The sequence below is a fragment of the Erinaceus europaeus genome, chromosome 12, assembly GCF_950295315.1.
Source record: "Erinaceus europaeus chromosome 12, mEriEur2.1, whole genome shotgun sequence".
NCBI lineage: Eukaryota > Metazoa > Chordata > Mammalia > Eulipotyphla > Erinaceidae > Erinaceus > Erinaceus europaeus.
Window position 1 is genome coordinate 30,069,787 of NC_080173.1, and position 15,862 is coordinate 30,085,648.

Genomic DNA, 15,862 nt, shown 5'->3' on the forward strand with positions numbered 1-15,862 from the left:
TATGACTCATGTAGTATATATAAAAGCTTAGCATTAGTATCTCTTCAGAGTACAAAGCTCCAGATTATATGACTGCAACATTAAATTCTTCTGCATCGATTTGAAAGTAGTTTTATATTGAGGCAAACAACTCTACACTGAGGCTAGACAAATATCTCACCCAGTAGGGTAGGTGCCTCTTCACATGTACAGCGTAGGTTTCAACCCTGGCACCATATGTGAGGACTACAGAATTAAAGGGAATGTGCTGTTTCTCCCTCCCTCTGCTTCTCTGAATGAAAAAGTGACCCGGGAGCAATGAAATTGTGCATGCATGAGGTTCTGGCTTCACAAGCTACAACAACACATTATGCAGAAAATTGGATCTTACTGTGAAGCAGGTTTGATCTAAATTATAAAAAAAATGTGAATTGCATTTGAGTATTTGTATTTTAAAAATGATATAATCATTTCTGTGTCCAAAAGGGCCAGAGCATCAAACTATAGAACTGATAATCTCCACACATGTAATGAATAGTGAAGGCACATTGATAATGCCAATGATCATAAACTAGGATAAGTATGTAACCATTGGTTTTGCTTGCATTGGTTTTCTCAATGTGTTTTCCATGTACAGATATTGTTCAACTTATTTTTTGCACTTTGTTTACACATACACTCTAGGCAGATATTCCTATACCCACTTTGCAGATGAAGATGCTGACTCAGTATAATTGACTTCCCTGAAATGTTCTTAACTATATTTAGAAGAAAATAAGAAAAATAAGAACAGAGGGAAAAGCTTTAAGGAGAACTTGGACTGGATTTTGTGTATTGCATGAAAGTAAAGAACTCTGGGGTTGGGGAGGAGGAGTGTTCTTATCCTAGAACATGATGGCAGAGGAGGACCTAGGTGCAGCGACACAATGTTTTGTGGAAAACTGAGAAATGTTACACATGTACCAACTACTGAATTTTACTGTTTACTATAAACCATTAATTCCCCCAGTAAAGGGAGGAAAAAAGTTATCATCTTCTTTTCTTTAAATAGAAAGTAAGCTTCATGAGCAGTGAAGTAGGTGTCTCCCTTTACTTCTCTCTATTTCCCCCTTCACTCTCAATTTTTCTCTGTCCCATCAAGTAAAACATAAATGGAAAAGCTTCCACCAGGAGTGGTGTATTTGTTGTGCAGGCACCAAAATCCAACCATAACTCTGGTGGCAATAGGATATATATTCGTAGAATAAGTTTTCTTGATTGGTTTTCAGGGATTGTTAACTTCAAGGAGATCATACCTAACAGTGCCTATCCAGTCCATGAGTCACTAGTGTGAGATACTTTCGTCTTCATCTCTGTTAGCATCAGTGCAATTGATTTACATGCAATAATACTTTCTCCTCCCCCCTCTCTTTCTCTCTCTCTCCCCCCCTCTCTCTCCTCTCTCTTTCTCTAGAAGAGTCCCCCTTAAAAAAGAGTGATTGTGCTACTTAATAGTATTTCTACCTGATAGGAATCACTGTGTAGCTCACTTAAATTATTATTTAAAGTTTCATCAATGCCTTAAGATGCAGTTTACTCACTAAGATGGGGTTGTGGAAATTGCATAAAGTATATTTTGTGTTTCCAGGGGATTCTTGTCCCTCAGCACCTTCATTTTGCATTGTGAAAGGAAATAAGTTCAGTTTTTTGAAACTCCATTAATTATCCATACAAACTGACTCTGCAGGCAGGTGGGGATTTCTTAAAAGGTATCACTTCTGCCCTGGGGAGGGTGCATCATTTGGGAAAAGTTGCTTCAGTGTTTTCTTAATTAGATTTTTTTCTGTGCATTTAGGGGAAATTTAGTAATTTGTTAGTTCTCACTATATGTATTTTGAAAACTGAAATTTTCTTAGTAGTATCAGTCTTCTTAGCTGTGTGGTATAGTTCTAGGGTAATAATAGAAGGGTCAGAAACATGTATGAAATAGAAGCATAATTCCTGCACATGTTTGTCTTTGTGATGAGTAAGGGGTAAGGGTATTCTGAAACCACACACTCTATAAGGATAGAAATTGAAAACTGGATCTGTCCTATTGTAATAAATAACAACTTGGGTATTTGGAGGTGGATAGGAGAGGAACTTCAGCACCCACCAACTTATATAATATACAAGGCCAATGGTTAAATGAACTTCCAGCAATAGTGAGGTGGCATCAGATTCTTTATTTAAAGCTGAGTTTATGTAATACCACAGACACTGTTGTGTCTTTGCTTGCTTGCTTGCTTGCTTAGATATGACATGAAGAAGATGGGAGAATTTCCTCTGTATTATTTCTGATTCTCCCTTAGCTAAGCTAATACCCTGTGGTTAGAGCATCATGTCTGCTTCTTTTCCTTCTATCTTCCCCACCATGTCATCCCACCATCCTTCCCACCAGTCACTTATGACTCACTGACAAATACATTGATATGTCCACTCATTAAAAATTATTAGTGATTTAATAATTCTTTATCAGATCATAAAATAATAGGAGAATAATTACATACAGTTCCCACCACCAGAGTTCTGTGTCCCATACCCTCCAATGGAACTTCCCTATTCTTTCTCTCTCTGGAAGTATGGACCAAAATTCCTTCCCACCGTTCACTTAAGATTAACTGATAAATATATTGAGAAGTCCACTCTTGTAGAAGTGAAATTTTGTATAATTACAGACTAGATATGGCCACATGTACAAATATATTTGAGTGTGTGTATCTGAGTACAGATATTGGACTGTTTGTAAGGATAAATAGACACACTATTTAGATAAGAAACTATGAAAGGAACAGAGAAAAGCTCACTTGTGTCATATAAGCCTTCATTTTGAGCCTTGGCACTACGTGGATGTGCCCATATATCCAAATTCCACAGATAGAACAGAGCTGTGCACTTTATCCTATTTCCTCCTCTCTAATACATTTTTTAAATTTCTTTATTGGAAGATTAATGTTTTATAGTCAACAGTAAATGCAATAGTTTGTATGTGCATAACATTTCTCAGTTTTCCACACAACAACACAACCCCCACTAGGTCCTCTGCCATCCTGTTTCAGGACCTGAACTCTCCCTCCGACTCACCCCAGTCTTTTACTTTAGTGCAATACACCAACCCCAGTGCAACTTCTGCTTAGTGTTTTCCCTTCTGATCTTGTTTTTCAACATTTGTCTGTGAGTGAGATCATCCCATATTCACCTTTCTGTTTCTGACTTATTTTGCTTAACATGATCTCTTCAAGATCCATTCAAGATGGGTTGAAAATGATGAATTCACCAATTTTGATAACTGAGTAGTATTCCATTGTATTCATAGACCACAACATGCTCAGCCATCCATCTGTTGTTGGGCACTTGGGTTGCTTCCAGGTTTGAGCTATAACAAATTGTGATTCTGTGAACATAGGTATACACAAATATTTTTGGATGAATGTCTTTTGTTCCTTAGCATACATCTCCAGGAAAGGAAATGCAGGATTATATGGTAGGTCCATTTCTAGCCTTCTGAAACTGTTTTCCACAGAGGTTGGACCAATTGACATTCCCACCAGAAGTGTAGGAGGGTTCCTTTGTCCACACAAATTCTCCAGCATTTGTTGCTGCTACTTTTTCTGATGTATGATATTCTCACAGGAGTAAAGTGTTATCTCATTGTTGTCCCTATGTGCATATCTCTGACAATAAATGACTTGGAACACTTTTTAATATGTTTCTTGACCTTTCAGATCTCTTCTGTGGTAAATATTCTGTCCATGTCCTCTCTCCATTTTTTGGATGGAGTCATTTGCTTCCTTGCTGTTGAGTTTAGCAAGCTCTTTATAGATTTTGATTATTAGCCTCTTGTCTGATGTATGGCATATAAAGATCCTCTCCCATTCTGTGAGGGGTCTCTTGGTTTGGGTAGTGGTTTCTTTTGCTATGCAGAAGCTTTTTACTTTGATGTAGTCCCATAGGTTTATTTTTTTTCTTAGTCTTCTTTATAATTGGATTAGTTTTATTAAAGATGTCTTTAAAATCTATGCAGAAAAATTCCTGCCAATATTTTCCTCTAAGTATCTGATAGTTTCTGGTTTAACATTCAAGTCCTTGATCCACTTGGAATTTAGTTTTGTGTTTGGTGAAATATAGTGGTTCAGTTTCGTTCTTCAGTGTGTTTCAATGCAATTTTTCCAACACCATTTGTTAAAGAGAATCCCTTTCCCCCATTTAATAATCTGGGCACCTTTGTCAAAATTAAATGTTCATAGATGTGGGGACTTACTTCTGGTCTACTCCACTGGTCAGTGTGTCTATTCATGTTACAGTACCAAAGAGTTTTGATAACAATGGCTCTATAATATAGTTTTTGGTCTTGCATGTATTGATGTGATAGATCACATTGATATATATATATATATATATATATATATATATATATATATATATATATATATATATATTATACCAATCTTGAATTCCTGGGGTAAACCAAACTTTGTCATGATGAACAGTTTTTTGTTGTTTCTTTTTAAGTATACTGCTGTATCTAGTTAGCTAGAATTTTGTTCAATATTTTAGTATCTATCTTCATCAGAGATTCTGGTCTGTAGTTTTCTTTTTGGCTTGTATCCCTGTCTGCTTTTGGTATCATAGTGATGTTGGCTTCATGTAAGCTGGAAAGAAGTATTCCTGTGTCTTCAATCTTTTGGAAGAGCTTTAAAAGTAGAGGAATTAACTCTTCCTTGAACATTTTGTAGAATCCATTTGTAAAACCATCAGATCCAGGATTTTTATTCTTGGGAAGGTTTTTGTTAATTGTTTCAATTTCTTTGGCTATGATGGGCCTGTTCATATTAGCTTCCTTATCTTTTGTATGGTGTTCTTACTTTCAATGTTATTTATTTCTGCCCTAACTTGAGTTATTTCAGTATTTTATGTTACTTTGCAGTTCCTTTGTTCTTCTTCTAAGTCATTAATGAGTGTAATCTGTTTGTTTAAGCTTTTTTTTTTTTCTTGTTTCCAAATGTGTGCTTGTATGGCTATGACTTTCCCTCTCAGTACTGCCTTAACTATGCCCCAAATAGTTTGATAGCTCCTATCTTCATTTTCACTGACCTCTTGAAACAATTGATTTCTTCCTTAATTTCCTCTTTGACTCAGTAGTTAAGTAGTGTATTGTTGAGTTTTCATATTTAGGAAATTTCACCAGTTTTTTGTTCATTATTAACTGTTAATTTAATTTCACTGTGGTCTGAGAAGACACTTGGGATGGTTTCAATGCTCTTGAATATGCTGACACTGTCTTTGTGGCCTAATATATGGTCTGTCCTTGATAGTGACCCATGTGTACTTGAATGGAATGTGTATTCCAGTTTCTTGGGATGAATATCTCTGAAAATGTATAATAGTTCTAGTTTATCTCTTTATTTAGCTCCCTCATTTCTTTCTTTTTTTTTTTCTTTTTTCTGCTTGGATGATGTGTCAAGTTCAAAGAGTGGGTTGTTGAAGTCCCCTACTATGACTGTGTTGCTGTTAATATATTGCTGTAACTCTTTCAGTAGATGTTTGATATATTTAGATGGCCTCTCACTGGGTGAATAAATATTGATAATTATTAAGTCCTCTTGATTGACTGATCCTCTGAGCACTAAGTAAAGTCCATCCCTATCTTTTAAAAATTTTATTTAAGGTCTGTCATGTCAGAAATGAGAATAGCTGTTCTTGCCCTTTTTTATGGGCCATTGATTTGTATGATAGTTTTCCATCCTTTCACTTTGAGTCTGTGTTTATCTTGTTCAGTTAGGTGGGATTCCTGTAGATAATATGGTTGGGTTGTGTTTTCTGATGCATCTTCCTACTCTGTGCCTTTTAATAGGTGAATTCAGACCACTGACATTTGTTGGTATTCTAGATTGAAGATATTTTAATGCCATTATCTTAGTTTTCTAGAGTGTTCTGATATATGGCATGTTTATGGTGTTCTGATTGTTTATAGGAGACATTTCAGAATTTACTTCATGGCACACTTGATGATACTTGATTCCTTAACTGATCCTTGTCTGGTAAGGTTTTTATGCCTCCATCTAGTCTGAATGACAGTCTAGCAGGATATAGTAGTCTTGGTTGAAAGCCTTTCTCATTGAGAGCTCAATATATATCTTGCCATTCTTTTCTGACCTGTAATATTTGTGTGGAGAAATCTGCTGCTAATCTTATGGGTTTTCCTCTGTAGGTGACTCTTTGCTTTTTTCTTGCAGCCTTCAGAATCCTTTCTTTATCCGTATTCCTTTTCATTCTAAATAGGATGTGTCTTGGTGTCTTTAAGTCTGGGTTAATTCTGTTTGGGATCCTCTGGGCTTCTTGAACCTTTATGTCTTTCATGTTGTCTAGACTAGGAAAGTTCTCACCTGTTATGTCCTGTAGAATGTTTCTTTCCCCTCTCTCTCTTTCTTCATCTAGTAGGCCTATAATGTATACATTCTTTTGAAGTCATGCAATAGGTCTCTGTTATTATTTTTAGTATGTCTTAGTCTCTTTTTGAGATCTCTTACTTCTTTCTTAGTTTTCCCTAATTCAACCTCAATCTTGCTAAGTCTATTGTTTTGTTTTGTTTTTTGCCTCATTTATTCTATTCTCTCTTCCCTCTGTTGTTTTTTTAGCTCAGATATTTTTTACCCTGCTCTGATACTGTATTAGCTTGTTCAACTAGTTGTGCTTTTAGCTCAGCTATTTCAGTTTTCAGTTCTTTAATTACCCTAAGATAGTGTTTTCTTTCAAAGTCTCATTTGTTGTTTCCCCATTTCTGCTGCCTTTTTTTTTTTTTTTTTTTTTTTGGCCTTCAGGGTTATTGCTGGGACTCAGTACCTGAATCCAATGCTCATGTTTTTTTTTGTTTTGTTTGTTTGTTTGTTTGTTTGTTTTGATAGAATAGAGAGAAATTGAGAGGTGAGTCAAGGGGAAGATAGAGAGGGAGAAAGATAGACACCTGCAGGCCTGCTCCACCACTTGTAAAGTGACTCCTTTGCTGGTGGGGAGCCTGGAGCTCGAACATTGATCCTTGCATGGGTCTTTACACTTCGTACTGTGTGCAATTAACCCACTGTGCCACCGCTCAGTCCCTCTCCTGATGTTTCTTTCAAACTCGTTCCTCACTCTTGTAACTACTATTTCAATTAGTGTTTGGATATTGTCCTCATTCTTCTGTGCTTCTATCTTTAGGGGCTTTTGTCCTGGTTCATTTCTTCAGTGCTTCTTGGTTTAACCATTTTATGTATTGTGTTATGAGGTTCTTCTCTCTGTACTTTTGAATCCACATATCATTCTTTCCTGGATTGACTTCTGTCTAATGCAGGTACTTAAAGAGTTCTCAGTTGTGGAAATTAATGGCTGTTTCAACATTATCTCAATCCCTGAGTTGAAGTGCACTGGCTGTTAAAACTCTTAAAACCTGTTTTTTTTTTTTTTTCTTTTCTTTTTCTTTTTCTTTTTCTTCCCTGTAGGCTATGGGAGCCTAAGGGCTTTTTACTGATATGTAGGCTTTTTTTTTTCTCCCTGATGTCAGCACAGGGCCTCCCCACTGCTGTTCCAGCCTCTGAGGTGCAGTGGCAATGGAGACTCACAGTTACATTTGGTGATCCTTGGGAGAGTCTTCTCTTCATCAGTCTTTTTGTTGGTAAAACAGACTGGAGGTGTCTTCTCAACTGGCAAACTGCCAGACTGTTACCAGCCTTTCAGGAGTAGATATAAGCTTTAGACCCATGAATCTATCCTCAGGCTCCTCTCTGTCCATGAGCCACATGTGCTTTTTCACTCACAGTGATTTGGTGGTTCCCAAATTAGCCCTAGTCTCTCATCTTGTTGCAGTTTCAGGTGATCTTCTTTGATATTCTTAGTTGACTAGAGAGAGAAGAGAAGTACAGCTGCTGCTACTCTGTAGCCCCACCTCTGGAAGTCTCCTCTCTATCCAATATTAATAACCAATATTTTATTTAGGAAGAAAACTCTGAAATTTTGCAAAGATATTGATCCCCATGGTCAGAAAAATCTGATTATCTGCATTACAAAAAAATCTTATGTGCAAATTACAACCTGACCTTAGAATTACTGCATTTGTAACTCTCATGAGGAATGATGTCAACAGTTTTCTAAAGTAGACTATAGGGCAGCATTCCTATTAGCTTACCTTTTCTAGGTGTCTCTAAAACTAAGCACATTACTTATCAAAATACTTTGTGAATTTATTTATGAATCTGTTATGCAAATGTAGCAAATGTCATGGGTATTTTCCTATCTCCAACTTGGCGCAAATCCATTAGGCAGCTATTTATTCTTAAGCCTGATTTCTCTAAAAATATAAGAGAATCAGTTATGGAGTATTCCTTTTATACCTGTCTTTTAATAAATGTTCTCCCAGAACAGTCACACTAGAATCAGTCTTTCTGGCACAACATGGAAAAGGGCCTTCAGTTACATTGTGTCTTGGTGGTGTTAAAATCAGCTGATACCAAACAGTTAATGTGAAAACTATGCACAGTAAAAAATAGACCTACGATCCCAGCTGGCACAAAGTCTGATTTTAGATTGAATGACACTCAAGATACAATATTGGGGGAGGGGGAGTGACAAAAATGGAAATGTGTTTTTCCCCTTTATTCTAGATTCTATTTAAAATATTCATGAGTGAAGAGCCTATTTTTAGATATAGGTCATTTGAAGCACTTGCTCTTATAAGATAAAGACAAAATGGCAGAAGTAGCTATATTGTTAGTTGATGCTGGGAATGTGTCCAGTGTGTGGCCAGCTTTGATGCTACACAACAGACTCAGTCAGCAACTCTGTTTCTGCCCCCAAAACCTGAAAACAGCTTCAGATGTGGGTCAGTGGTAAAGAAACAGGGCAAAAGAGAGAGCCCTCCAGTTTCAGATAATCTACCTTTCTTCTTCATTTAGCCGTCTTATTAATTAGAAGACCAGAAACATAAGACACTAGCCAATGCACACTATCTCAGTTTCTAGTGTGGAAAGAGGTCTGTTCTTGCCTTGACTCATGGCTAGCTCATCCCTTTGGAATGTAGCTGCCCTGGCAGGGAGCTAGTCTAGTGGCTTGTAATGATATTTGCTTGGCTGAGCACAACTCATTATTATTGGGATGCATTGGATCGACCTTCTCGTGGTGCATCCCATGAGTACCCATTCATTGGGGAAACTGACGATCCTTCCTAGCCGACTGAATCCACATGGATCCCAGTCACTTTCAAAGCCAGCAACAAGCAGCTCCTGAGACCTTTCAACCTGACGCTGTTGACTGGCTACGGAAGAAGGGCAAATGCTAGAAGAAGAAGAACTCATTATAAGGAACATGGGTGTGGAAAGCCCTTCCAAACACTCTAACCTTACAGTCTTAATATTTAGAGATTAATTAAAATTTCTGATGTTTCTGTAGAAAAAAAAGTTCTGTCCCACTAATAAAACTAGTGTTCCACTAGGGTTTATAAAACCAATTCATATTAAATCCCTGTCTTCTAGTTTTTCATATTTCAGAAGGTATGAAACTATTTATTTCTTTTTTTGAAAACACTGTTATGTAGATGTTTGTATGTTAACTTCTTTTTTAAAAATTTTTAAAAAATATTTATTTTATTTATTTATTCCCTTTTGTTGCCCTTGTTGTTTTATTGTTGTAGTTGTTATTGTTGTTGAATAGGACAGAGAGAAATGGAGAGAGGAGGGAAAGACAGAGAGGAGGAGAGAAAGATAGACACCTGCAGACCTGCTTCACCGCCTGTGAAGCTACTCCCCTGCAGATGGGGAGCCGGGGTTTGAACCGGGATCCTTATGCCGGTCTTTGTGCTTTGTTCCACCTGCGCTTAACCGGCTGAGCTACAGCCCAACTCCCGTATGTTGACTTCTTTACTTACTGTTTCAAAGTCTCATTTATCTCCATTAATCTAACTGAGAAACATAGTTACATGTAAGGTTTTTCTAAATATCACTTACAGTAAAATAAGTTAAATGCTAAGCTCAGTGGTAGAAATTTGTACTTTAAAAATGTTTGGTATTTTGCTGTTGATTATACTTCACCATTTCACTTGACTTCACTACTGAATGCAGATCAATAAAAATCAATGGTGAAAGAAAGAAGTAGAAAATTCAAAAGGAGCCAAGCAGTGGTGGATCTGGTATAGCACAGGACTCTAGTTCAGGTTTCCAGTGCTCAACTGTAAGGATGAAGCTTCAGGAATGGTGGAGGATTGCTACAGGTACCTCTTTCTTCTTCTCTCTACTTCCTCTATTAGAAAAGAAAGGAAAAGGACAAAAAAAAAAAGAAAAGAAAAGTCCATGGAGTTAATCATGCAAACATGAGTCCCAGAGATAATCCTGGTGGGAAAAAAAAAAAGAAGAAAAATTAAAGTTAGGCAAGATGAAGAGGCAATAACCAGAGATTGCTTGCTGCTCAGTCTCACAAATACTTGTGAATTTGTTAGTCACAAAGAACATTTTCACTCCTTTACAAACTAGTGGACATAGACACAATTTTTAAGCAAACTTTCAGTTGGGAAGATACTTCAAATATGTTAAAGAACATCTTCCCCTACCTTCTCAATTTCTGGCTGTCTCTATCCAATAATAATAAAAAATAGATAAATAAGTGAAACAATCTTTAAAAAAGAGAATTGGGAAGTTTCTGATGGAGTAGATGGGCACATAAATCTGGTGGAGAGAATTATATGGAATTGTACCCATAGTATTTTGCAATTACATGACTGTTGGCAAGTATATCTCTACCACTAGCCTGTTTCTATCTTTCTTTATTCAGGTGAGGTGAGATTCTAGGACACATTGGCCAGGTTATCTATCCAGGGAAGTAATGATGGTGTCATGGTAGCACCTGCAACTTGGTGGCTGAAAGGCGGTAAGATATAAAACAGGGTGAATTGTTTAATAAACAAGAACCCTAAAGTAAAAGAAAAGAAGTGAGGAAGTCTATTTTAGATATGTTCCCTTAAGGGGCCCATGATTTTAATGATTTTAGTCTGAGCCTGATAGCCAACATGCAGGTGGGCTAAAGTATTATCTGGGAAGATGGTGACAAGGTTGAGAATAGTCCCAGAAAGCTGGATTAGGGGAGAGAGTAGCTACCAAATTTGAATAATATATATTAATATACAAATATATATTATAAGTATAAATATAGTGAACTGATAATCCCATCGATCTGACCTATGGCCCATATCTATTCATATTTACACAGAAGCCTGTGTACCTCTAGGTCCCTATCAGTCTGAGATCACAGTCCATGGTCACAGCAAGGAACAGTCTAAGCTGCACACATTTCAGTACAGTCTTCCTCGAGTTGCATAATAGGTTGACCCAGGTTTCCTTCCAAGAGTATAGCAGTCACTATCTTTGTGCTTTATAGTGAGGGCAAGGTCCTGGAGAAGCCCACAAAAGGGCTTATGATGATGTTCCCTATGGAAATGACCAGTGATGTTGGAGAAAGAAATCTACTAGAGGTCTAGGTCCATGATATCTATGTGGAAATCACAATGTCACTGTTTTTCACTCCTTTGTGGTTTCTATTATAGTCACACATGCACACACATGCATGTACACACAGAGATGAAAACAATATAATTATTAGTTATAAATATTATGAAATAAACAAATGAATGATGGACAGAGCAAATAACAGAGAATGTGGTCTGCTTAAACAAAAAGGACATGAAAAGCCCTCTGGAAGTTTTCCACCTCTCATGAAAGTCCTGAGAGAGCTGAAAAGGATTTCCTTATAGGAGATGGTAAAAAGCAAGGTATATATTCCCGGTCAAGGGGTCAGCATATTCAAAAGTCTTGATTTGAAAAAAAAAATCAGAGAAAAGAAAAGGAGAAGTTATCTCTGTGTGATTAATAGCAAATGGTGTAGATGACATATTATAAATGTGGAAATATGGACAAGTAGCTTCCAAGACAGTTGACAGATGTTTGATTTATTTCCAGTATGATAGATCACCCATTGTGTGTTCTAAGTGGGAAGTATCCTGTGTGATTTGTTTTGAGAAGAGCTAACAGGACCACTATATAGAGAACACATTTAACAGGGCCACTATATAGAGAACACATTTAAGAGGGTGCCTAGGTGGTGGTTTGTTATGGGACAAAATCACAATAGTGGTGCATGACTGTAATGGCACAAGGGGTGAATGTGGTGGGATTGGACTTAGATCTGATTGAAGGTTAAAAGAAAAAGAATCATCTCATTGCAGTAAAGCAGGAGGCACATCTATGGATGCAAACTCATAAGGATGGGGTTTGAGGACTGTAACTACAGGTGGGAAGTGGGGATTGAACCCAGTCCTTGTGCATAGTCATGTGTGTGCTTAATCAGGTGTGCCAGCACCCAGCCCCCTATATTTTTAAAAGATTTTCCAGTGATGGGAGGCCAAGCTATAGTGCACCTGGTTGAGCACCACCACCATAACAAAAACTACGGCGGTTTCTGTATTTGTACGTTACTGACCAAAATACGGAAAAATAGTGAGCCCCAGAGAGAAATTCAGCTGTGATGTTGGTTAATACTTTAGCCTGCAAGAGAAGGACTGAAACTATCACTAGAGATCCTTTGGAACCATTGAAAGAGAATGGTTAGAATAAGAATTTATTAGACCTGTAAGTCAGCTTTTTATAATCACATCATATGTATGTTGACACACATTTAAAATCATGATAACTTATTTTTTGAGTTAGGCTTTTATTTAACAAAAGATCAAAGTCACATTTGTGTGTATGTGGGCAAAGATCAAAATTAGTACTTCTGCATGTATCATTAGCCTAATGATTGAATAGCTCATTTTATAATCTCTTAACTAGAAAGCACCTGAAGAAAGTAGCATGTCAAGAAAGAAACTACCTTTAGGGAGTTAGTTATTCACTGTTCTGGTCTTTCAGACATGTGGGAGTTCAACCTTTCCATGTTGGTTTTTCCAGTCACTGGAGATCTACCTGAGATCTTCCTCATATTTGTAAATATGCTATACCCAGTGTACTAGGAAAACCAAGAAAACCAGACACACTAGAAGTGTGAATTGATTGAAAATATATCCTGTGAATGGAAATATAAGCATCAATGAGAAGATGAACCACATAAAAATATGTAGTCAATTCTGTAAAAGACATAGTAATACATTACATATTGTCAAAACCAGAAACTCTAGAGTGACCTGGATATTAATTTATTTTATACTTGGAAGGAAATAACTGCATTTTATTAAAAGATTTGAAATATTAACAGAGACACATAATAAGAAAAAGTTTTCAAAATTGGTTCCAAAAATTCTTCAGAATATAGGTAGCAGAGGGGCAAGCCCAAAGTGTCTTTCAAAGAAGATTCTCCTTGTAGGCAGCTGGTGATCTAGAAACACATATTCATGCTGTATCTATAAAGAAGAGAGAAAGATAGTGGAGGAAGTTACTTAAATCCATGAAGTATCCAAAAGTGGCAACAAAATTGCATCAGACCAGTGTAGTGAAGCATCTATCCAGCAAAATGAATGTACCAAGAGCTATGTTAAGGGTTCTGAAGGATGGAGAGATGTAGTAACAGATGGAGCTTGTGCAGTAACACAGGAGCTCACAGTTCTGTCAGAAAGATGGCACTCATGTATCAGCTTGTTCCTTTGTACAGTGTTCACTAAGTACATGTGATATGGAGTTATAATCACACATCTAACCCTAAAGCAAATATTGAGAATCAGTTCCACTCTTTGTGCTTGATCTTAATCACTGTAGAATATTTCCTGTTTGCCCACTTGGCATTTGACTCTGCTCTGACTTAAAGGCAGACAGAGATTGTATCTTGTCTACTGTCATTCCCTGAGCAGTTAGTCTATGTTGTTTACAGGGGGTAACTTATTGGATATGTGATCTCGCTGAACAGGAATCAGGTTTGTTGTCACAGAAATGTTATGAACAAATTAAAGTTTTGTGAAATTAGAGAGCTGGGTGGGAAGGGGGAAGGCTATTTTAATAATTTTCAGAAGCAATTTATAGTCCTGCCATCTTCTCTGTCATGAAGATTATCACTTAATTATAAGATAACATAATTTGCTGTTTATAAATCAGAGATAGAAATATTAAGGCTGGAGTAAAAGTGGAAACCAATTCTTAAAAGGTCTGCGTATGAATTAAAAATGTCAGTGCAGCAGTATTTCTCTCAGCCCAGCCTGGGTTGGGGGGTGTCCATTTTTTTAAAAAGTATTAGGTGTTCCAACTTCTCTACTCTCTAGGTCAGAGATGTTGACCAGCTATGAATCCAGAAGGAACAATTCATGAAAGCAGGTAATTGTACAAGTACAGGCCAGTTATAAAAGTTCCTAATCTCATCATTCACTGCACTACGCTGCCTGTGATGCTTCCCTTTGCTTGGTGCTCACATTTGGCAGCTGAGAGTTCTGCCTCTAGTCTCTGAGCATGTCAAATGTGCACATTTAAATGCACACTATACCAATTTATCTGTGTTCGGGCACCAGGCGATACTCATTCTGTAGAGTGCACACATTCCATTAATAAGGATCTAGGTTCAAGCCCCTGGCTCCCACTTGCATGAGAGAAGCTTCATTAATGGTGGGGTGGTGCTATAGATATCTCTAGCTCCCTCTCTTTCTTCCTCTCTGTTTCTTTATGTTTATAAAAGATGAAATAAAGAAAAAAAGAAGGAGGAGGCACCAGGAGTGGTGGAGTCATGCAGTCACCAGTACCCAGTCATAACCCTGGTGTAAAACTATAGTCAACCAAGTTATATCATACTTAGTAGGCTCTTGGGTGAATATGTTGAATACAAGCATAGATAGTCATAAGTAGTTTAAGTTCTATTTCTTCAATCCATTATTTTCTTAGCACCTGCCATGTGCTATAATGGATGATATACATACAATGAATAATCATGTCTGTAGTCCTCACAAGTATCTATAATAATTCTGTTTTCAAAGTTCTTTGTATGGGGCTGATAGCTCATTGTGCAGGGTTCCTGCATTGCCATATACTTGACTCAGGTTTGAACTTTGTTATGGCAGTGGAAGAAGTTTCAGGACTATGGTATAACTCTTCCTTTCTGTCTTTTTATTTGTCTGTCTGAATAATAATAAAAGGATACAGTGTGATAACATCCTTACAAATATGCCATGCCCAAGTTCCACCAAAAAAGAATCGTTAGGGGATTGGAAGATAGTTCACTGTGTAAACCACATACTTGAGAGGATCTGAGTTTGAATCCCAGCTGACACAGGGAAGAACAGGGCAAAAGGGGGCAATTTTATGGGTGGTAGAGTGGTGCTGTTATATCTTCCCTTCTCTGTTTCTTTCTCCTTTCTCTTATCTTCCATCTGAAAAAGAGAGGAAAAGAGGGCTCATCAGAAGCAGTGGAATTACAAAAATGTGGAGCCCTGTGAAAGAAAGTATATTTTGTACCTTTTCAAATTAACTTATTTTAACTGAGGTAGGGATATTATGCCTAAATTTCTAGATTATAATATACATATAAAACTTCAAAACTCTGCTACTGGAAACCTCATTTCCATTAGTCCAGCTTGGTTCCATGACATTTGTAATAAGTTTCTTGGAGGGGTTACTGCCACGCCCCACTCAAATCCAGAATGATGGGTCTGACAGGGTCAGCACCCAGGAAAACTCTCTTCAAGGAAGAATAATTCTGGGAGTGGGTGTTGGCATCCTGAGCAGATCTAAATTGGAAACTCTGATTATTGTTTTCATTATGTACATGGTAATGATGCCATGTAATTGGGGATGAACAGTCCCTGTTCCCAGATTAGATACAGATGAACAGGGAATGAGGTGGACGAAGTTATGGGTCATCAAATACATAAAGTTTTAGG